This window comes from Notothenia rossii (assembly GCF_949606895.1).
Source record: "Notothenia rossii genome assembly, chromosome: 1".
In the NCBI taxonomy this organism is placed as follows: Eukaryota; Metazoa; Chordata; class Actinopteri; order Perciformes; family Nototheniidae; genus Notothenia; species Notothenia rossii.
In genome coordinates, this window is record NC_136912.1 from 33,960,717 (window position 1) to 33,981,740 (window position 21,024).

The 21,024-nt window shown below is 39.6% G+C and overlaps 4 long non-coding RNA genes across 5 annotated transcripts; 2 read left to right on the top strand and 2 right to left on the bottom strand.

Annotated features, from left to right (window-relative positions):
- Nucleotides 1-1,738: 1,738 nt before the first annotated feature.
- Nucleotides 1,739-7,134, bottom strand: LOC307024653. Its single transcript, XR_013803949.1, has 4 exons — nt 6,757-7,134; nt 6,306-6,366; nt 2,853-2,976; nt 1,739-2,673 (listed from the first exon to the last, which is right to left on the bottom strand). It is a non-coding gene; the product is annotated as an uncharacterized lncRNA (long non-coding RNA).
- Nucleotides 7,135-8,162: 1,028 nt separating this feature from the next.
- LOC307042342 lies at nt 8,163-10,136 on the top strand. Its single transcript, XR_013809085.1, has 2 exons — nt 8,163-8,561; nt 9,426-10,136. It is a non-coding gene; the product is annotated as an uncharacterized lncRNA (long non-coding RNA).
- Nucleotides 10,137-10,332: 196 nt separating this feature from the next.
- Nucleotides 10,333-11,581, bottom strand: LOC307042346. Its single transcript, XR_013809087.1, has 2 exons — nt 10,649-11,581; nt 10,333-10,431 (listed from the first exon to the last, which is right to left on the bottom strand). It is a non-coding gene; the product is annotated as an uncharacterized lncRNA (long non-coding RNA).
- Nucleotides 11,582-13,241: 1,660 nt separating this feature from the next.
- Nucleotides 13,242-20,633, top strand: LOC307039061. 2 transcript variants are annotated; one of them, XR_013808124.1, is made up of 3 exons: nt 13,242-13,423; nt 20,180-20,273; nt 20,391-20,633. It is a non-coding gene; the product is annotated as an uncharacterized lncRNA (long non-coding RNA). The 2 variants fall into 2 exon arrangements; XR_013808125.1 differs by lacking the exon at nt 13,242-13,423 and having other exon boundaries at nt 16,541-20,273.
- The last annotated feature ends 391 nt before the right edge of the window (nt 20,634-21,024 follow it).

The window sequence follows — 21,024 nt, forward strand, 5'->3', positions numbered from 1 at the left end:
CTAACAGCAAGCGAACATATTAGACAGAGAGCGTTGATCCATTATTTGGCTGTTTATTTACATTAATGTGTATGTTGCTGTTTATTGTGCAGCCACTGAAAAACTGTCCAGCATCAGTAGCATGGCTTACGTGGTTGCTTGGCGTGGCGAGAATATTGCTCCACTTTCTCCGGTCCCCGAGATTGGGCTTCCAGTAGCTCTGGAGAGAGCTTTCGCACCTGTGGCCACTAACGGTCATAATTTCTCTGCTTTGTTTCAAGACCCGCATCAGAAAGCTTTTGAATGGTGCTACTTTTCCAGTTGTTCTACCTGCTCTTCACGTAGCTCTGCATGTCGTAGTTTAGGTGCTTTTTTTTCTGAAGATAGGAACTGCTCAATCCACTCCTACATACTATAGTAAGAACCCCCCGGAGGTCGAAGTTAATCTTAAATGTTTCCATTTTATGCTTTGTAAGTTTGTTTCGTAACGGAAGAAATTTAAATATATTTATAAAACTGACAAGTCAAATCAAGCAATCTGATTGGTCGATAGCGTTTTTGCGGACCTCTTTGATTACAGATTTGAAAACATCGTTGCTTGCTTTAAAAGTAGCACAATTCATTATGTTAAACCAGCGCCATATAGATAGAAGAGTTACGACAGCGGAAGTCCAAAAACGGTTATCGTCACGTGGTTCATGCAGACGAGGATTGTTCCCCGGAAGTTCATGGCGGGCAATGTGAATGCATTGATAACAGGAGATAGAACTATGATTTTTGGTAATTATTAGTGAATAAAGGTTTTGATTTGCAATATTTATACAACAAATCAATATGTGTATGTATTTACATCAATATGTTTTAAAAAATAAAATAGAATTTGCTAATATTAAGTGATAATATTAGGATTAGTGTGAACAACTAGTTTACATGTTAGGCTAACAGCGCCTTGGTTAAAGAGCCTGTTGCTGTTTATAGCTTTGAATTCTTTAAAACCAATATTATCTTCTTAAACTTGTATGGTAGTCAGGAGCATCACTTTCTAATGTTTATTGATATATTTAGAGGGAGGGGATCTAAAGGAATGCTTCAAAATTCAGATTAGATTCATTTCTACCATTTTCTTAAATTCATGGTAGTTTCAGTAATCCCATGGTAATTGAGGACACAAGTTATCTAAATGACTAATGTCATCTTTATGGCTTTCAGAAAAGACAGGAGACCGACAGGTGACTATCAAAGAACTAGCAGCAGCAGCAGCATGATGATGATGATGTTAAATGTGTTGTTTTAGGAACATCCATTGCAAATACATGGAATTCAATAAACATTGAATAGCATATCATACAGTTTGTCTGTGCCTTTTCCTCCGTGTTGTCCTGGTTTGCTGTGCTGCCTCCTAGTCGCCACCATGGTTTGCTGTTCTGCCTGGGGATGCTCAAATCGCTCCGAGAAAGGAGTACGAATGTACGGCTTCCCCACTGACACAGAGCGGAGGAAAAAATGGCTGGCTCAAGTCAGCAGGAGCAATTTCACGACCAACAGCAAAAAAATATGTGAGGTTATTATATACAAACACTGCATTTGCACTTTTTCACAAAACGAAAACCACACCATTGGGAAAGCTTAATGTTTTGTTTAATACAAGAAAACAGGGAAAGGCTTGAAAAACACAGAGTTGAGACTCAGGGTGCAGGGTGAGGGTCTCAGTGCAGGTATTCAGGCTCCATTGAATCCCCCTTTGGTTCTTGTGCTGAAAGAGGGAGTAACAGACAGGAGAAAGGGTTATACACACCTATATAGCACACCTATTGGATGGGAAATTGCCTTGGGGAGATAAGGTGTGGTCTTTGTGCCCAACTGAAGTTATGGAACTTTATTATTTGTGAGTTTAACAAAGTATGACAAATGGCATCAGTAACAGATGTGATATGAATTTCTATAAAGTTGTCTCACATTCTTGGTCATATTTTATATACAGTATGTAATGAGTATAACATGTCCAGTAAGTATAAAGTGTTTCCTAATACCGTGTATTCAACCACTATGGAATATGTATGTGGGCAGACAAAACTGAGTTGTTCTGTGTGTGAAGTAACCTCAAGTCACTCCGCAGGCACATTTTGATGCAGACCAGTTTGTCAAGACAAAAAAGCGCAAGACTAGGCTGAGAGCAGAGGCTATACCCACCATCTTTGTGCATCGCCCTGTGGTCAAAAACAGAAGGGCCCCTGCACCACGATTCACCCCGGGACCTGTATCTACAAAGCCCATAGCTCATGATCACAGCTATAGTGTGAAAGGTGACACAGGTATAATAAGTATGAACTCTTAGTAACAAAAGTCATATTTCTTATTTTTAAGTTGTATAATATTTTAAATGTTCGAAAATCTACAGTGCCATGTCTTCTACTTACATTAGTCTCAAAGATTGAGGGAAGAAGGGATGAGGAGACTGAGAGAAAGGAAAGTGTGGGTGAATAAAGAGAGGACATGGCTAGTGAGGAGAGACAGGGAGGGTGGACACCACCCACTCAGCCAGTAGCCATTCAGCATACGAGGGAACCAGCAGCCAGTCAGCATACGAGGGAACCAGCAGCCAGTCAGCATACGAGGGAACCAGCAGCCAGTCAGCATACAAGGGAACCAGCAGCCAGTAAGCATACGAGGGAACCAGCAGCCAATCAAACAGATCTATTAAAAAAATTAAAGAGAAAATTAAAGAGCCAAGAAGGAATCACCAAAAAAGCAAAGTCTGCACTAAGAAAAATCAGGAAGGAAAATGCAGCTCTCAAGAAAACAATTAAAATTAGGGACAACAAGTATAAGAAAACGTTTTCAAAAGACCAACTTAAGGCATTAGGCAGACTCACCACAAAGGGGATGAAATGGAGCAATGAGACAATTAAGAAGGCTTTAAAAATTTGCTTTGCGTGCAGACCAACGGGTTACAAAACTCTGCAGGAATTGCAGATTCCCCTTCCAGGAATAAGGACACTGCAAACAAGGATGCAATGTGTTAAGTTTGAGCCTGGTGTGTAACAGCTAACATCACTGCCCCTCCACCTGCCAACATCACTGCCCTCCACCTGCCAGCACCCAGCCAGAGGAGCGCAAACAACAAAAACAAGCAAGGTGTCCCGTCATGTACCTGGAAGTTTGGGTTAGCAAAATGGAGTAAGAGAGGGACTTAAAAAACCTTGGTGGCTCTCTACTCATGTTGTTACAGTTGTCTTGGTTACAGCTCTCAAGTTTTTTTTTTTGCCATTTCCATATCTTTAGAAAATATGAAATAAATGAAGTGAAATCAACCTCTTCTCTGGAGAACAAACTTTGATTTCTCTGTCTTGTGAGTTTGCAGTCTTGCAGTTGTACTACTACACCTGTAACATCACTGCCCCTCCACCTGCCATACAGTCAGTGCTTGAATTGGGCCGGTACTCACCGGTACGCAGTACCGGCACTTCTGATTTTTACCCATGTGGTACCGGCACTTCTTACTGAGTACCGGCAAGGTGCCGGTACTCAGTAAAATGCCGGTACTCAGCCGCCGGCAATATACGTATATATTGTAAACGCAACGCAGCGCAAATGTGGGTCTGACTCTGCCTCACAGAGGGTGACTGGCTGTCTACTTGACGTGGCCTGCCGACATTGCCACTTTCATACAGATCATACTAATCCCCTCGATTGGTCTCTGTGTGTCATTCAAGCTCGGGAGGGTGTGTGTTGATGTATGTGTGGCGCGAGCGAGCGAGAAAGCGCGCGCGCACCGGTTACGTGTATTGTTGTTAGCATCTGGTGCTAGCTAGCTGCGCTAACGGATATAAGGAGCTTTTTCAACAACAAGGTGGAGGGAGAGTCCTTTGCTGTCAGACTGAGAGGCTGATAACTACAGCTCTGGTGAGGTAAAGTACTCTCTGAGTCTTTAGATAGTTAACTTAGTTTAAGTTATCTCAGTGGGTCTCAAACGGTTCGGTCACCATTTATGTAAACACATATTTCCATTTGAGGGGGTAGTGATTTGTAAAATATGCATGAATAATACAAACAAAATGTTAACTAGGTGAAAAAAGGTAAGATAAACTTGTTGAGAGCTAAAACTAGTCTTTGCTGTTGCCTCAAAGAGGAGCAGGGGGGAGAGGAGGGAGACAGGAGAGGCTGATTCAGGAGCCCAGACACACTCACAACTATAAATGAACCAAAAACAAATAAATAAACAAGTTTCAATGTTTTTTCATATTGGATATTGTATGTTATTTGTTATGGCCATGTACTTATGATTTTATGATTATTTAAATGTATACATTTTTGTTTCATATGGGTGTAGTCTCTTTATTTCCCCCTCAAAATGCACCAGATTGATGCATTTAAGTCCCAACATTTAAAAAAAAATCTTACCGGGGGAGCATGCCCTCGAACCCCCCTATAGGATTTGAGGCCCGGCCCCACTGTTCCCAAATAGATTTGCAATTTTTTTTAAATAGTAACCCATCTCCATATGTTTCTTTTTGGGTAGTAGATTTAAACTAGAGGGCTATCACTTTGTGCAGCAACGCTATTGACAAATAAATCCAGCAAAATGGCACAAAAAACTGGTGGCCTCAGGGACGAGGCATCATTTAACCAGCCAGTAGGAGTCAAGCTTTACTTTCTTTTATATCCATAAAGAAAAAGTAAATCTGTTTACAGTTGTTTCATTATGGATGTTGAGAGGTATCCATATATCTCTTCATTTTGCTCTCAAATTGCACCAGATTGATGGATCTAACTTCAATATTTTAAAAACAATGTTCCCGGGGGAGCATGCCCCCGGACCCCCCTAGACTAGAGGGTGTCAGGTCCACTCCCCACTTATAAAAATAGCACTTTACCACTGCACCCCCTCTAATCTCAGATGCACCCTGAGTCATTTTGTTTAAGTACAGTGAGCCTTTCTAAAATATACAGTAAAGAGATAAACCCACCAGCATTATAGGATATACTATGACTTTGTGCGAAATACTTGTTGCTGATTTAGAGTACTGGCACCTTTTTTATTCCAATTCAAGCACTGCATACAGTAGGTTACTAACAAGATGACTTATATAATACAGTGATAGAATCAGAGGCGCGGGAAGGTATTTTGAGTGGGGGTGCTGAGGTGCTGGACTCCAGTGAACGAGCACGCACAAAAAAAAACTCCCCACACGCAAACACACAGTAAACCCGCGACTGTTACAATGAAGGCTCGATAATCAGCTCACGGCATATAGGCAGGGGTAAAGTGCTATTTTTTTACGAGTGGGGAGCGGACCTCACCTCCTCTAGGGGGGTCCGGGGGGATGCTCCCCCGGGAAGATTTCTTTTAAATATTGAAGTTAAAAGCATCAATCTGGTGCACTTTGAGAGCAACATTAAGAGATCTATGGATACATCTCTCAACACCCAGATGAAATACAACTGTAAGCAGATGTTCTTTTTCTTTATGGATATTTTACAAATCACTCCCCTTTCAAACTGTATTCTTGTTTTACTGCCATATAGTATTTCATAACTGTATTTCCTTTATTCTCTTATTTTTTTAATAACTATAAATGATCATATGAAGGTGTGCCGCGGAAATAATCTTTTGAATAATTTTTGACCAAACCGTTTGAGACCCACTGAGATAACTTAGACTAAAGTTAACTATCTAAACACTCAGAGAGTCCTTTAGCTCACCTGAGCCTCTCAGTCTGAGAGGAGAGCTCTCCTCCAGCTTGTTGAGGAACAAACAGCTCCGTATGTCCGTTAGTGCAGCTAGCTAACCAGATGCTAACAACACGGTCCCTGCTGCGGGCACCGGTCCCTCTCTCTCCCCCTCTCTCACACACACTAAATGCGCTATTTCCGCACACACACAGAGCCGCGAGCTTGAATGACACAAGCACACTCCATTCCATGCAACTCTCTGATTGGTCTGGTGTCTTGCCTCTATTGCATTCACTGAACACGGGAAATTACAGTCCTGCCGTCCTTTCTAGTGTCTTGATGAGGTTCACATAAAGCACGGTTAATGTATTATATTATTGAGGTAGAATTGTCCGGGGCTACAGAAAAAACATTCGGGGCAGACCAAAATATTATTTTACCAACAATGTGGAATTTATTGGCTACATATTACACAGATTATGCACAGCGGGAGCAGCAATAACCGTCAAATAATAATTCAGACAGGGGAGCTACGCACCCCCTGCCTGCCGCTAGGGGGTGCTGCAGCGCCCTCAGCACCCCCCTTCCCGCGCCCATGGATAGAATACATGTTTAGTATGCTTACTTATATAAAACAGTAGTATTAAACTTACCTTGTATTTTCACTCTCACTTAAGTCCCTCTCCCTTTGCAATCAATCCAAAATCAGCTGAGCTGCAACATTATACAGACAGGTAATAATCAACATAATCACAAGGACACAATATGGCTCTGCTAAAAACACTCACTCTTACACGCACCAAAGTTATATTTATCTAATATTTAACTCCCTCCACCCCCGTATACAATCCCGTTTAGAAGCCCCTCTTCTCTAATTCAACAACGTTGGACGAAATGACATGAAGAGAACGGAATTTACAATTAAAAGGCTGTTCAACGTGTGTTGCTAACTTGATCCGTTATCCTAGCTTTATCTGTTATCTGTAAACGTTCCCTAAATCTACTCATTTAGGGATAATCCACTGACATCCTTTAATACACATGTTGATTTGAATCAGATGTACTGATAATATCCGCAATATAAATCTTTAAACTTCTTCTTACCTTTAAAAGTCCGTCACGAACGGTCTATTATGCTGCAAGTCTACAGCTCTGCTAGCTTTGGCGCTAACTTCCGGGGAACGATTGAGAGGCTCCACGATCCGCCATTCCTGTAAAAAATTGGTCCATTGGAGTGAACGGAGATGACGTAACTCTCAGTCTATACGGCGCTGTGTTAAACCTTCAAAAGTATCTAGATATCCCTGCCCTAATGCCAAAGGAACTGCACACTGAATATGTGTTGCCGTCTGATGTCTATGTCTGGACCGCTGCGTCAAAAAGGAGGGCTTCTGCCCAGCTTCTGCCCCGTTACTTCTCCGCTGCTTTCTTGCTCCAGTATGAAAAGCAAAGCCCAAGGGTATACTAGCTGTGTCCCAATTCAGAGGCTGGGTCCTCCTGAGGACCCAGCCTCGCAGTCCGCGGAAGACCCAGCTTGGGTCCTCCGCGGACTGCGAAATGAGACGGTCTACGGAGCATGTCCTTGTACGTCACCGGCAGTTACCCCTACATTTTGCCACCCCCGTCACCTAGCAACCAGCTGCAGTCACAAGTGCCGGTAATAATTTCTGACACTAGGCAAAATATTTTCAAACTATTTTCAAACTGTTTTCAAAACTGTTCAATATGGAGTCAGATCTAGCTGTACTTATTTTGGTGTTATGTTTAAATTATTTTCCCGAGGTCGCAACAGGCCCCCGTGAAGAGGGCTTCATTCTCCCCGCGCATCTGGATAAATTGCAGTCTGCTCCTTGCTCCCTATCAAAACAAAATTGTTGCAGTAAGATTCGTATAACAAAAGCAGTTAAATAAATAAATTAGCTTTATAATGAATCCCAACAATATGAAAACCAAACAGGGTTTAGAAATATTTTCACTTCATATTATTTTATGTATGTAATAGAAAGAAGACATCTCCAATTGCCCGTATATTTAAATACACCAATTAAATAGGTCTACTTTTCTTTCATGTCGTTTACTATTTGGGTGAGTACATTTAAAAACGAATCCAGCTGAAACCGTTGTAGCCGTTGATGGGATGTTACAAGCCTTATTTTTTTTTAAAAACTCATTCGTCACCGTCACCCGTTGCATCCTGGGATATGGTAGACCGCGGAGTGTACATCAGATGTATCCTCTAAATCTGGGGAAAGAAGGCTGCATTTGCGGGCCGCATTCGGAGGAGTCTTGTCTTTTTTTTGAATTGGGACAGCCTTCGTTTGGCGGAAGTGACGTATGTGGACTCCGAATGCATCCTCAGGAGGATGCAGCCGCTGAATTGGGACACAGCTACTGTTTTTCTCAGACGCGGAGGGATACTGACTTGTTGTGAAAAGTAATTTACAATTCTACCCGTGGTATAGAGAGGCGAAGTCCCTCCCCTTCCGGGAGCCTCCATGGGACCCCGGAAGCGGAAAATTATACATTGAATTCAATGGAGAGAGAAAACGTATCTTTTGATCCCGTTTGAATTGTGCCACGAATGACACATATGATGTTTGTCAATTTAAAAGAACATTTTGCAAGTCAAAAAAATTAAAATGTGTCGTAAAACTGTGAAGTAACACATTTTTTTATGTTAAGCCGCTCAGTGAACTACATGTCTCTGGTCCCGCACAATACGCGTCACCAACACAAAGATGACCGTCACGTTGGAACATTTCACCTCATTCTTTCAGAATGAGAATAAAAGTATAAAACGAGGTGAAAATCACTACAAGTCTGGGCCCGTTGAGAGCTGTACATACACGAAAGGGGAGTTAGTCGGTTCTGTAAGAGCCAGCATGCGGGACCGGCTTTACAAGGTTTCGGTGAGTAACATGAGTGCAATGTTTAACGTTAATGTCAGTCAATAAGGAGGAGAATGAAAAAGATGATGAACCACAGACCCGGCATATAATGACTGCAGTGTGCAGGGCTGTGTTAATTTATGTTACTGTTATCAATAGCATTAGTTGACTGAGAAAACCGTCAAGAAAAAAAGTTTAGCGATGTTACGAGTCGACTAGCATAATATGAACCACGGCTGTGATTGACAACCTGGACAGCCAGTCAGAAGCTAGAATGCCAACCTAGAGAGCCAATCAGAACCTAGAACGGGTGTACTGTATACGGGTGTGTATGCTGTGGATAACATTAGTGTTCACAAGAACAAGGTATACTCCCGTGTTTTGTTTTAGTTGCTCTTCAGATTGAAGCGGCCAGTTTTATATCGACTATATGTGTGATCTCCTTTTTACATCTCGTTGTGTCATTTGAGTTTATTTGCTGTGTGTAGATTCAAGGATTTTGGTTATCTTGTCAATTTGTTTGGTTATCTAGGCACAGCTGTGTGTGACTCCCTCTGGTACACTGGTATGTGTTTTCCTAATGTAGAGAGCATTGATTAATTCATAAACTACACACTGAGTCTAGATCCTGACCAAATCCTTTTTTGTTGATCAAATGTTTTTCAAAAATGTAATACACATTTAAAAAAATACAATGTACAATCACAACCAATACAACACAAATTACAAAAACTTCAGAAAAAACAAACAATAACAACAATCAGACAAGAGGACAAAACAATGGAAAAATAAACCCTCCCACCCCCAGATCTGGACCATCCTTGTATTGCTCATTCAATCTATTATAGCATGTTAACAAACATGGTACTTACTTTATTTGTACAGATCTACATGGGAGAGGATGGCGCGATGCAGAGCGCTGTCTGTGGTTGTGCACGGGGGATGTACAAATGCAGCCACGCTGCAGCATTGGCAATATTTGCCATGTGGCAGATCAGCTCCACAGAAGTTGAGTGCCAGTGGAGGAAGCCTGGCACTTCAAAAGTAGTCCAGCCGGTGTCTCAACTCTACCAACAGCAAGAGGAGACATACAACCCACTGGCCAGAGACATCGCCACTGAGGAAGTAGACTGACTCAGGTCTGCACTGAGGGGCGCAGCGTGGCATGGCATGGCTTTTGTCACCTGAGCCAGAGCTGCAGCCTCAACATCAGGCCATTTTCAACGTGCCGGAGCTGGTGAAGGAGCATGGGGGTCGTGGGCTTGAGGCAATTCTTGCCTCAATGCGACTGAGCAGAGACCATTAAGCTGCCATCCAGACAGCCACCGTAGGACAGCAGACAAATCCTCAGTGGCAGTTACACAGGCAGGGCAGGTTGACAGCCAGCAATTTTGGTGCTGTGCTGAGGTCGGGACTTTCATCCACTCCATGCGCGTCCCTCATGAAGAGGGTGCTTGGGGGGTACAATTTAGACGGAGTCATGGCTGTCAACTGGGGAGTTGTAAACGAGGTGTGTTTGGCCTTTTAAGTGTGACACATATGTAGTGATAAATGCTTCACCTGACCACTGTTCCTAAATAAAAAAAGTTTTCTGCATCGTCAGTAATTTTTTCCAAATAATTACCAATATTTCACAAATTCTTCATGTCAACTTAAGAGCACAGCTTTGTGTCAGCTTTGCTTGGTTCATCTTACTGGGGGGCAGCTACATGGATGTCGGTGCAGTCCACAATCATTTTGCAGTTGAAGGCAGAATGAATTTATTATTGACTCAGAATGAAGCACAACTTCATGTCATACAATACATTGACTTTATTTGTAATTGTGTAAACAAATAAAGCATTTATTAGCAAGCAGGACCTGCAGGAACAGAGAACGGTGATGGATGGAGCTGGGAAGAGAGAAGAATAAAGAAAACAGATCAACTTTATTATCGGATATTAATTCAATTTCAAAACAAGTTGCCGCTCCTACAGTTTTCTAGTATGTAAAGATTATTTCACATGACCTATGCAAAATATCACACTCAATACATGTGTCTCTCTGGGGGGTGCATTGTGCCTTTGATGTATATAAATAATATACCATAACCAAATACTATTACGTACAGTGGAAATCAGGTTGCCAGAGCAGGTCAGTGTGCATGTTCCTCAGGGTCTCAGCAGTTACAGGTGAGGTAAAGACAATAAGAGAAAAAGGTCAGTAACAACACTTTAAAGTAACAACACTGAATAATTATCTATTTTAATAATTTTCTCTCAGTAATCACTCAACTACTGTCTTTCCAACAAACAGCTTGACTTACTCTCACTATCATCACAATGACACATGTCCAGAAGAATGTCATGCAAAGCTCCCTGCCTGCCTGCCTTCCTTCGACTCTCCCTGAACTGCTTCCTTAGCACCCGGTGGAGGGCGCAGTAGGCTACTCTTCAAATGTTTCAAGAAATACTTACCATGATGACTACTCTTACTGTTTAACATTTTGGTGTACTTCATGTAATAAAATAATAACTTCATGGTAAGGCTACTAAAAATGACAAGGCTAAGTAATGTAATGCTAACTAACGTGCTCACTACTCGTCGCCACTAGCTAGGTAGCTAACTTGACTATGTTCCATGCACAACATGTATATTACCTATGATATTACCTGATATGTCTGATCCAGCGACTCCTGGTCCTTTCATAAGACGGGAAGCGATAGAACGAGCAAGTGGTATGATCACTTTTGTGATTACAACATGGTACAAAAGCACACAGGCATCTTGTAAAAGTGAATTTATTGGAGCAATCTCTTATATTTATTGGAGGGAATAAATCAGTTATGAAATCTTCTTCTTCGCTTTAATTACGAGTCGCAACCACTTGGAGCATTATCGCCTGTGACATCACATGCGCGACCCAGAATGGGATTTGGGATTTGTAGTCTTTGTAGTCGCGTATTTTTCATAGTCTTATATTTCAACAGTTTTACGACAAAATGTGACTTTTTTGACATGGAAATGATTGTTTAAGATTGACTAACATCATATGTGTAGTTCGTGGCACAATTCAAACGGGATCAAAAGATACGTTTTCTCTCTCCATTGAATTCAATGTATAATTTTTCGCTTCCGGGGTCCCATGGACCGGAAGTAGATGGGCGTGACTTCGCCTCTCTATATGTTTATTATTAAAACAAACGATAACACAAATATTTATATATATTTTTTTCTTTTTATACTACCTTTGGTTTTAGCTATTTTTTATATCTTTATTTCATTTTTTTTTTAATGACTGTTATCTTAATTGTACATTCAAACAAATGGTTTATATCTCAAATGTATATGCTGTGTCACATTGTCAAATCCTTGTCAATGGTTGACTTGAATGAATTTGGAGGGATCGTGTGTGTGTGACAAAAATACATTTTAAAGTAGGCTATATCAATATTAGAGGAGAAAATGACATTCTGTTTGTGTGCGAGAGAAGGCAAGTCATGCAATTTAAAGTGGGGTTGAACCCATTGGTTAACATAAGCCAAATATACAGTTTGACAAAAGCCTTTCTCAGGTGGAGAGCTGAGTGACAGGTGTACTCCGTAGCCCAATTATTCTACAGCAGTGTGGTACATGAACTGCTTTGTCATCCCCCCAGGGATTTCAGAAAACTAAATGAGATGTCCAGCTCCAGCTTTAGTGGTTTACAAGACCCAGATAGGCAGGTTTTGACTCCAAGCAAACAGTGATCAGTTCCCCGTTACTGGCTAAGGGCTTACCAGTTTGTCTCAAATAAAAAAAATCCAGATTTTAGAATATTTTAATAAATGCCAAAAACCGGCAAGCTCATCAAGAGCTATCAATTATATTCCATGGCATACTGGGTTAATGAACACCCTTGGACCAGTAATATTGCATATTTTCCAGTCTTGCCCAAGATTAAAGGAAACGTATTCATAGCTTGGACAGAGAGAACACCACCTATTCATCATTCAGACTGTTGATAATCCAAAGCAGTGTTTTTTCAACTGCTATATTCCTCCCTTTGGAATAAATATTAGGCTACTATAAAATAGAAAATAATGAATTTGATAAAGTGAGAGAAGTAAGTAAAAGCGCTTATCAACAACCAACATCATCCCAAGCTAAAGCAATTATTTTTCAGTTTCATTAAAATGTCAAACCAGCTGTCCCAAAAAAAGTTGTCTCCCACTCCCACACTCTTTTGTTTGTATGCATAGTATCAGTAACACATTTATACAAATGTTTTAAACCAAGCTATGTTTCATACCATGGACACAAATAGAAAATACAGGTTCAATTAGGACATAAAGTCCAGAAAGGTTTTAGAGGTATTCATTCATCATTGGAAACTGAGCCCTAACAATGCGGTACACAATAATGATTCAACTTTCAAAAATGTTGTTGTCTTTTTGCAGAGGTGGGGACTCGAGTCACATGACTTGACTCGAGTCGCATATTTTTTTATTTGAGACTTGCTTGACTAACATTGATAAAAGACTTGACTTGACTTTGACTTGGTATTCATGACTTGAGACTTGACTTAAGCTTGAGACAGATGACTTGAAAGGACTTGACTTTTTAAAATTAAATATTTGCGTTTGTTTTTGTAGTGGGATATTACGTTTAGTTTTTTCGAAAAACGTGATTATAGAGTCATGCGCGCAAACCTGGCAACCCGCTAGACGGCAGAAGTGTCAGTTAACATGGCAGCGGCTAGCTTTACTCCAAAAATAGTTAAGTTTGGATTCAAGGATTATTTTGTCGATGACGCTAATAAGAAAAGAACAGCGGTATGCAGGGTCTGCAGCATAAAGATCAGTGACAGGACCACCACAACATCCAACTTCATTCGTCACTACAAAAAAAACCCAAAGAGAAAGGTAGGCTACGTGACTGTGTTGTGTTAGCTAGAAAGCTAACGTTAAGTTTAAGCTACGTTAGACTTGGTTTCAAATCGATTAAGCATTGCAAAGAGAAGACAAAACGGGTTAAATGAACACTAGAAACTCCAAGGGATTCATTTGGACTAACCCTGATACTGACGGGCTGTCAGGAGAGAGAGAGGAAAAGAGATGCCTCCTTTATTTCCCCTGTGTTATTATCAGAAGTTACTGGAAACTTTGAATAATGTAGTTCATCTACTTTTAGTAGTTTGTTTAAATGTTTTAATTATGTTGTTTTTGTTTGTAGAAGTGCATCATTCCTTGATTTATTGTAAAATGAATCTGAACCTTTTGATCTGTTATGATGATAAACTGAAGCCATTTCTAAATTAACCCAATTAAGTGAGTTTTAAATCGTCCTGCTTAGTTTATAAGGAAATTATGAAGAGGAACAAATTAAATGGTTTGAAAATTATATCTAGGTGCTGACGCTGTTGGCGGTTCTAGTGTTAACAGACATTTTAATTAAATATGTGTAATGGCAAATGCCATATATGATTTTCTTACCTGGAATTCTGCCTTTTTGAACAGACTTTTTGAGTCCTAGCTATATTGTCTACAGTTCTGGGGTTAATATGAATCTAATATGATTGTCATTGGTCTAAATTAGATTTCAAATGATTAACTGTGTATGTAATGAAGATCATAGTGTGGGTTGAATCCATTTTCATAACCACTGTCTTTTAACTGATTTAAATGCGGAAACTGGGCTTATTCATCATAATTTCGTATGACTTGTCTTGACTTGTTTGACCTGAGCAATGACTTGACTTGCTTGACTCTCACCACAGTGACTTGGGACTTGCTTGATACTTGTAGGTCAAGACTTGAGACTTGCTCATGACTTGCACATGTAGGACTTACTCCCACCTCTGTCTTTTTGTAATACATAATTGATTGTTCGCACAACGAAATCCAAGAATGCTTTTAATAAAAGAAAAAGTCAGGTCTACCAGAACAGTTTTCCAGTTGATGAGTTGATTTTATATGAGGCCAATATAAAAATCAGCCCAATCTCCTGGAGCACGTATGGAGATTGCTGGCGCCAAGCTCAACCCGAAAAAAAGGACAAACGCCAGCTCAGTTTATAGCAATTGCGTTTTTTACATTAATACAATGATATGGAACTGAAGCCATGAAGGCAAGTGAAGAAAATCAGTTCTTAAGATCAATTTTCTAAGTCTGATCTAAATTGTGTTTTTCCTGTGTTTATGAATTAACGATAGTTCAAACTTACTATGTTCTTATAACTTGGCGATAAGGTATGGACAAAAAAGTTTGGCATGCATGCATTTTTTCCTTTTTTTATTTGTGAAAAGTGTGTGTTGTTGTAATACGCATTTGGACCACAAGAGTACACCACTACTCCATATTCAAAAGGAATAAAAGTATTTTTTGGGACTTCGCACACTCAGACTCGAAGAGCAAATTGGGATTTTGGGACGTCTCCGTATTGTTTTTGGAACTAGACAAGTTAGAAGAGAATGGAGCCAAGTAAAGACAAATTCTTACCAGGAAATTTTTAGGTGAATGAAATGTTAAGATTTATTTTCATGAACATGAATTTATTATTATTTTACTGTGAATGGGAAAAAACAAATGAACATCGTGCTGTACTGAAGAAGAATTGAAGAAGACATTGAAACTCATGAAGAAGTTGGAAATTATTGAACTCATTTTGTTGTTTACTTATATCACAAATAGCAATATCCTGTGTGCGGATATGTACTTTCCTACTCCATTTTCTCTGTTGTAATGATCATTAGTTAAAGTATGTGGCACATGAAGTGTTGTGTCTGGTTATCGCCTTCGTTTTTATCGTCATCATCGTCATCATCATCATCATCATCATCATCATCATGATCAGCATTTCAATGCTTCTTTTCCAGACTTTAGCTCTTAAACTGTATATAATACAAAATAATGCCTTTTTACACCAAATAGGAAGGCGCCAATATCCGTGTTCCTAAACCTGCATTATTTTTAATGGCCAAAAAAGAATCAAAATTGTATAGAAGTCTAAGATAAAATAACACTATATAATGTGATTAGACTATCATTGCCATTAACTGTACATTAGTATACAATCACCAATATAATTCCCCAATGGCCTGCCCTCCATTCATTCCATAGACTGCCAAAGCCACAGAGCATGAGATACTGTATTCCCAGAAAAAAAAACACTTCTTCTTAGCCATATGCTGTTAATACCGTCACTCTAAAAACAGCTCAATAAGCAATCTGTGTCTGTCTCTGTTTGGCCCCTGGCTCTGATGTGCTCCGCTCGAGGTCTGTTTGGTTATGCAGTGATTGCCTCCTTCCCTGCCCTCCTCACTCGCTGCCTTCCGAGCCTCGCAGCTTCGGCGTACACAAAACTGCATTTCTGAGTCTCCCCAGACAGTAGACCAATCTATGTGCTCATATTCATCTTAGCTGGAACTGATCTGTTCTCTGTCTAATGCACTGGCCTTTCCCCGGAGGTTAGGTGAGGCCCCCATCATATTCCTCCCACTCTTCCACTCTGTCTCTCTCCTTCTCGCTCTCAGAGAAAATGAAAGATTTAATCCAGTGAAGACGGCGCAGACACTCAAACAAATATGGCGGTCGATATTCGTGCAGCTATACTGTACGTGCGTGTGCGGCTTCCGCGCGCTCCGAGCGACTCGTGGCTGCTGCTTGGGATTGATTGACAGGGAGATGGGGAGGACCCACTCATTGTCAGCGGGGGAATGCTTGAAAGATTCAGACAAGGGGATTGGTCTCCATCAAATCCCTTTTTAAAAATGGATGATTCGTCTAATGACTCAAGAGGCCAACTGCCCCACCCTAACCCCTCCATCAGAATAGATGTTTATGTTCAATATCCTTTGCTTCCCCCCCCCCCCCTCTCCAACCCTACTCACCCCCCCCCCTGCCTCATTCAATTCTGAAATTGTTTTTTGATGTGGTTGGCATAATAAGCTATGATCGATTGTGTGTGTGTGTGTGTGTGTGTGTGTGTGTGTGTGTGTGTGTGTGTGTGTGTGTGTGTGTGTGTGTGTGTGTGTGTGTGTGTGTGTGTGTGTGTGTGTGTGTGTGTGTGTGTGTGTGTGTGTGTGTGTGTGTGTGTGTGTGTGTGTGTGTGTGTGTGTGTGTGTGTGTGTGTGTGTGTGTGTGTGTGTGTGTGTGTGTGTGTGTGTGTGTGTGTGTGTGTGTGGCTATAAGGCCTATGTCTCGGGGCTGTCCATATAATATCTGCTAAGCACTCTATCTTAGCTACAAGACAAGGAGATAAAACAATAAATATAACCTGATACTCTCGCCGCTGTGATAATTGAAGGCTTCATGGTCTAATGGATTTGCAAACTACAGCAGTGATAGGGCATTTAAGTTAGCAGCAGGTTTTGGTGTTTGTTTTTCCATATTCAGAGCATACTCCAAAAGACAAATGCCTTTAGCTTCAAACTATGCTGAATGTTTTCACCTTCCTTTGGGCTTTTTTTGAATGTTTGAGCACATCTTTGTTTATTCAAGCAGTGTTGCATTCGAAGTTCGTGACATTGGATTGGTTCTGCAAGAATGTGCAGCATGTAATGCTGTATATCCCCAAACCTCATAATCACCAAGGTACAGCTTGCTTCTTTTCTGTATTAAAGCCTCAAAACTCCTGGCAGTCAATTAGGGGCCGTTGTGTGTGTCAACGAAGCGAGGAGAGTTTGCTTGCTGATATTATGGCTAATTAGCTCAACTCAGCTCCCCCAAGACGGAGAGGGAGACACAGAGGCATTGTTGTAGTTTCACTGGCGTTCCAGGCGGAATCTCTCTAAGTCGTCACTGCATAATCCCCTCCTCAACATTCCTTCAACTGAAAAAGTGAAGATTGTTTGTTCTGGTGAGAATTTGATGTCTTTTTGGAGACAGAGGCAAGCTGAGATGATTGGAATTCAATATTTTCACCGCGTACTTCATGTGTCCTGGATTTGTAAGAGGCAGCAAATACAGAAGACCAGAATTTAGCATTGAATTACCTCAGGCTATTATGGGTTTATTGAAAGGTCCGTCAGTTGCCGAGTCAACTTCATAAACCCAGTGTGTTAAGGCATTCTTATTGGAGTCGAATATCAACAGGAAAGTCATTTGTTAGACATTACGTCAATGAGAAACCTTGTTTCAAAATTAACACAGCTAAATGGCTTGAAAAAATATGATTTATTGCTTGTGTGTTACCTGCTCTGTAAAATTGCTCACTTCAATCACAAAACACATTCTGAGTTGTAAACACTGTTTTTTCACGGGTTCCAATTATATCTTTACCAATTTCCACATATTATGCAGCATATGTCACATAGCATGATGACTTACTGTTCACAAGGTATCTTTACCGCTAACTCATTTTTAAGCTAGCATAGGCAACAACAATTCAGAAGAACATTGGTGAGTGTTTGTTCGTTTTTTGTGTATTTTGCAAGGAAACAAACAGCCTCTGATAGACCTCTGCTGTTTCTCAAATGTGCTGCTCATCATCGTACCTTTAAAGCTTAAACGCTACTGTATTTATCATATACATTTGACAATAATATTATAATATATATATATTTGATGAATTAGACCAAAACCCACTGTCCCGGAATCTGCCAGGAGGGGGACATCAAGTTGTCAATCCGTCTTTACTAGCTTCAAAAATGTATTAATTGTCTGAACATAGTATAAAAGTGTCATATTTAGAAACCAAGATTTCGTAAACATTTTACCAAAACCCCAAAATGACCATAACACAAGCTTTTGGCATAAATGCCCTGACTGATTTTGAAAAGGTCACGTATGCACTTGACCTGTCTTCTAGTTGTTGGTCTTATACATGTATGTGTTAATGTGCAGCAAGTACAGAGGAAGTGATTGCTGTTGCATCGCTGTGGTGTGATGAAAGGAAATATCTGCGATCTCGCACTAGGACGGCATGCTAAAATAATCTTATGTCATCTGAACCTGTCATGAATATATCTTAATGTGTTGATAAGCTCCCCAGTCAAAGGGATCACAGTGAGGAAAGACTGACACAACCTCTCTCCACGAGTCATCTCTGCACTGTCAGCTAAAATGCTCCCATCAACAAGAATGTCTCCTGCAGTGTCATGTATCACTAAACGGGATTCTTATTTTAGATGATTTTTAAGATGTTTTTAAAATGTGACAATGTTAGTTTCTGAATGTTTCTCCCATGCCAACATCAGTTAGAAGTGTGATGTTCTCATTGTTCAGCAACACGGAGCGAAGTTTAAGAAAAGCCTTAACCTGCATAAGGACATATTTCTCATTTAATTTGATATATTTGTATAACTATGCATAACATGTTATATGTGTATGGTCCCAATAGCTACTCTTACGTCTTCTTTAATGCAACATGATCATTTTGTCAATTATGGACCCATTTAGGGGTAAAATAGTTTTAGGCTATGCTTTTTAGATTGGCTCTCTTCTGATTGAGGTGTTTAATGGTTTGGATGTGGTCGTTTTTTTCGCCATAGAAGTTAATGTATGTTCAGTTATGAAAGTACATTTGAGCCGTTCTGTGTTTTGTTGTACTCCAGGCTACAAATATCTTGCGTCACTTCTGGTTATTTAAAATTCAAAATTTGAGGCCTAAATGTGACCTTTTTGGCTTTTCCCTTTCTTGTAGTGTGTTGTATTGGATTGTGTTTATGCAACAGAACCAGCCAGCTAAACCAAGCAGAGCAGGCTGGTCTCTGGTTTCAGACAGAGGGTAAAATGAGAAAAATTAAGACACCTTGAAAATTACAGAATGTTAAAATGTCCCAGTGGAGCAAATATTAAACTAAAAATGAGCATAATAGGGCCGCTCTAAGTGAATGGATTACTTATTGTATTGTGTGCAGGTTACTACCAAGGTTGTACAGTAGGATGTTTCTTAAAAGGACCGTTCACCCCTATTCAACAAATGTTATTTTCCTATTATCAATAGTGCTATGCATACATCTGAGGACAATGAAACATTCTGTTATTTCAACAAAGACATTCTAGTTGCTGAGATGTAACTTTACCTTGACCATACTGAAGTTGCAATGCTACCATGGTACACTCTAAACAACTATTCATGGGGTTAGTAGATTCCACTTAAAAACAAATACTTTTTCAACATACCGGTACATGTAGAACATTTAGTTTTTTACCTCAACTTATTTTAGTTGGTTTACAACTCATTTTAATAAGTCGGTCAAACTGAAGAAGAACAAAAAAAATGTTACTTACAAATGTAATGGTTTTGAAAAAGCTGCATTCATCCTGGAAGTGGAACACTTGATAGCAGTGGAACAACAGGATTTTAACCTAATATTCTATCAAGTCACCTGGTAATAGCCATTTTTGTTCATCTTAATTTACCATAGCTGCTTATACAGTGCAACACAAGCTGTAAGGTAGTCATTAGCTACTTGTTTTAAAGCTACTGTAGCATGCATAGTATACTAATTAGTTTGTTTCCTTTGTTTCAAAGTTGCAGTCAAAGTTCATTATCTGTAATGCAGTATGTATATATTTATATATATATATATATATATTTTCTTGTTAGAATTAACATTACATTTGATAAAAACTGATTTAAAATAAATATGAAACAACTGACAATGCCGGCATGTTCAGTTTTTGCAAACAAGCCTTTGTTTTTCTTTCTCAACATTAAAATGTTCTCCTTTTAAGGATGATTCGGTTGAAAGAATAAAGAGGTTGCTATCCGGTGCTTGGGGGTGTGTCTTCGTGAAAAGGAGGATCTCTTCAAGGAAAACTTAAGGAAGTAAAGACGATGCTTAAATCATACTGTAACTTGTGTTAACCTGAAACACAATGCAATGTTTTCAAATCTGATTGCACCAAAAACACTCAAATGTATTTTCTAATTTACTTATTCCAGGATGGTGAAGTGGAAGTTAGCAATGAGGTGCTGAAGACTGTCTTGACCAGAGCCACCAGAGCCTGTGCCATGCTAATGAGGCGAATATACAACCTAAGCTACCCAAAAGAGTGTTAAAAACGTTGGAAGCAGGTTCATGCCTTTATTTTAATTTTTGTATTTACTTTTATTTCATATTTGAGAACATGTTTTATAAAAAGGTCACTGTGTAAAGAACATTTTAAAATAAACTGTTAAAAAGTGGATCTTAAATGTGTATATTATTTTTTACTCAAAGAAAGGAGTTTCTAATACTCAAACAAATTAAGGTAACAATTTGCATTGACATTTTTGAATAGTATTGACCTAAATAAATACATTACATTAGGTTAAATGAAACAAAATGCAACTTAATGTCACTCCATCTGTACGATAAAAATGAAGTTGGTTCAACTTAATTTAATTTTTAAAGGTGAAAGCAAATTATGTTTGTAGTACTGAACTAATTGAGTTAATCAGATTATAAATGGGTACTCGGAATAACTTAATAATCGATTAAGTTGGAAATACTTAAAAAGATCAACGCAAATTGTTACCTCAAGAGCTGGTGTATTTTTTTTTAGAATGTAGGAATAACTGAAATAATGAACTATTC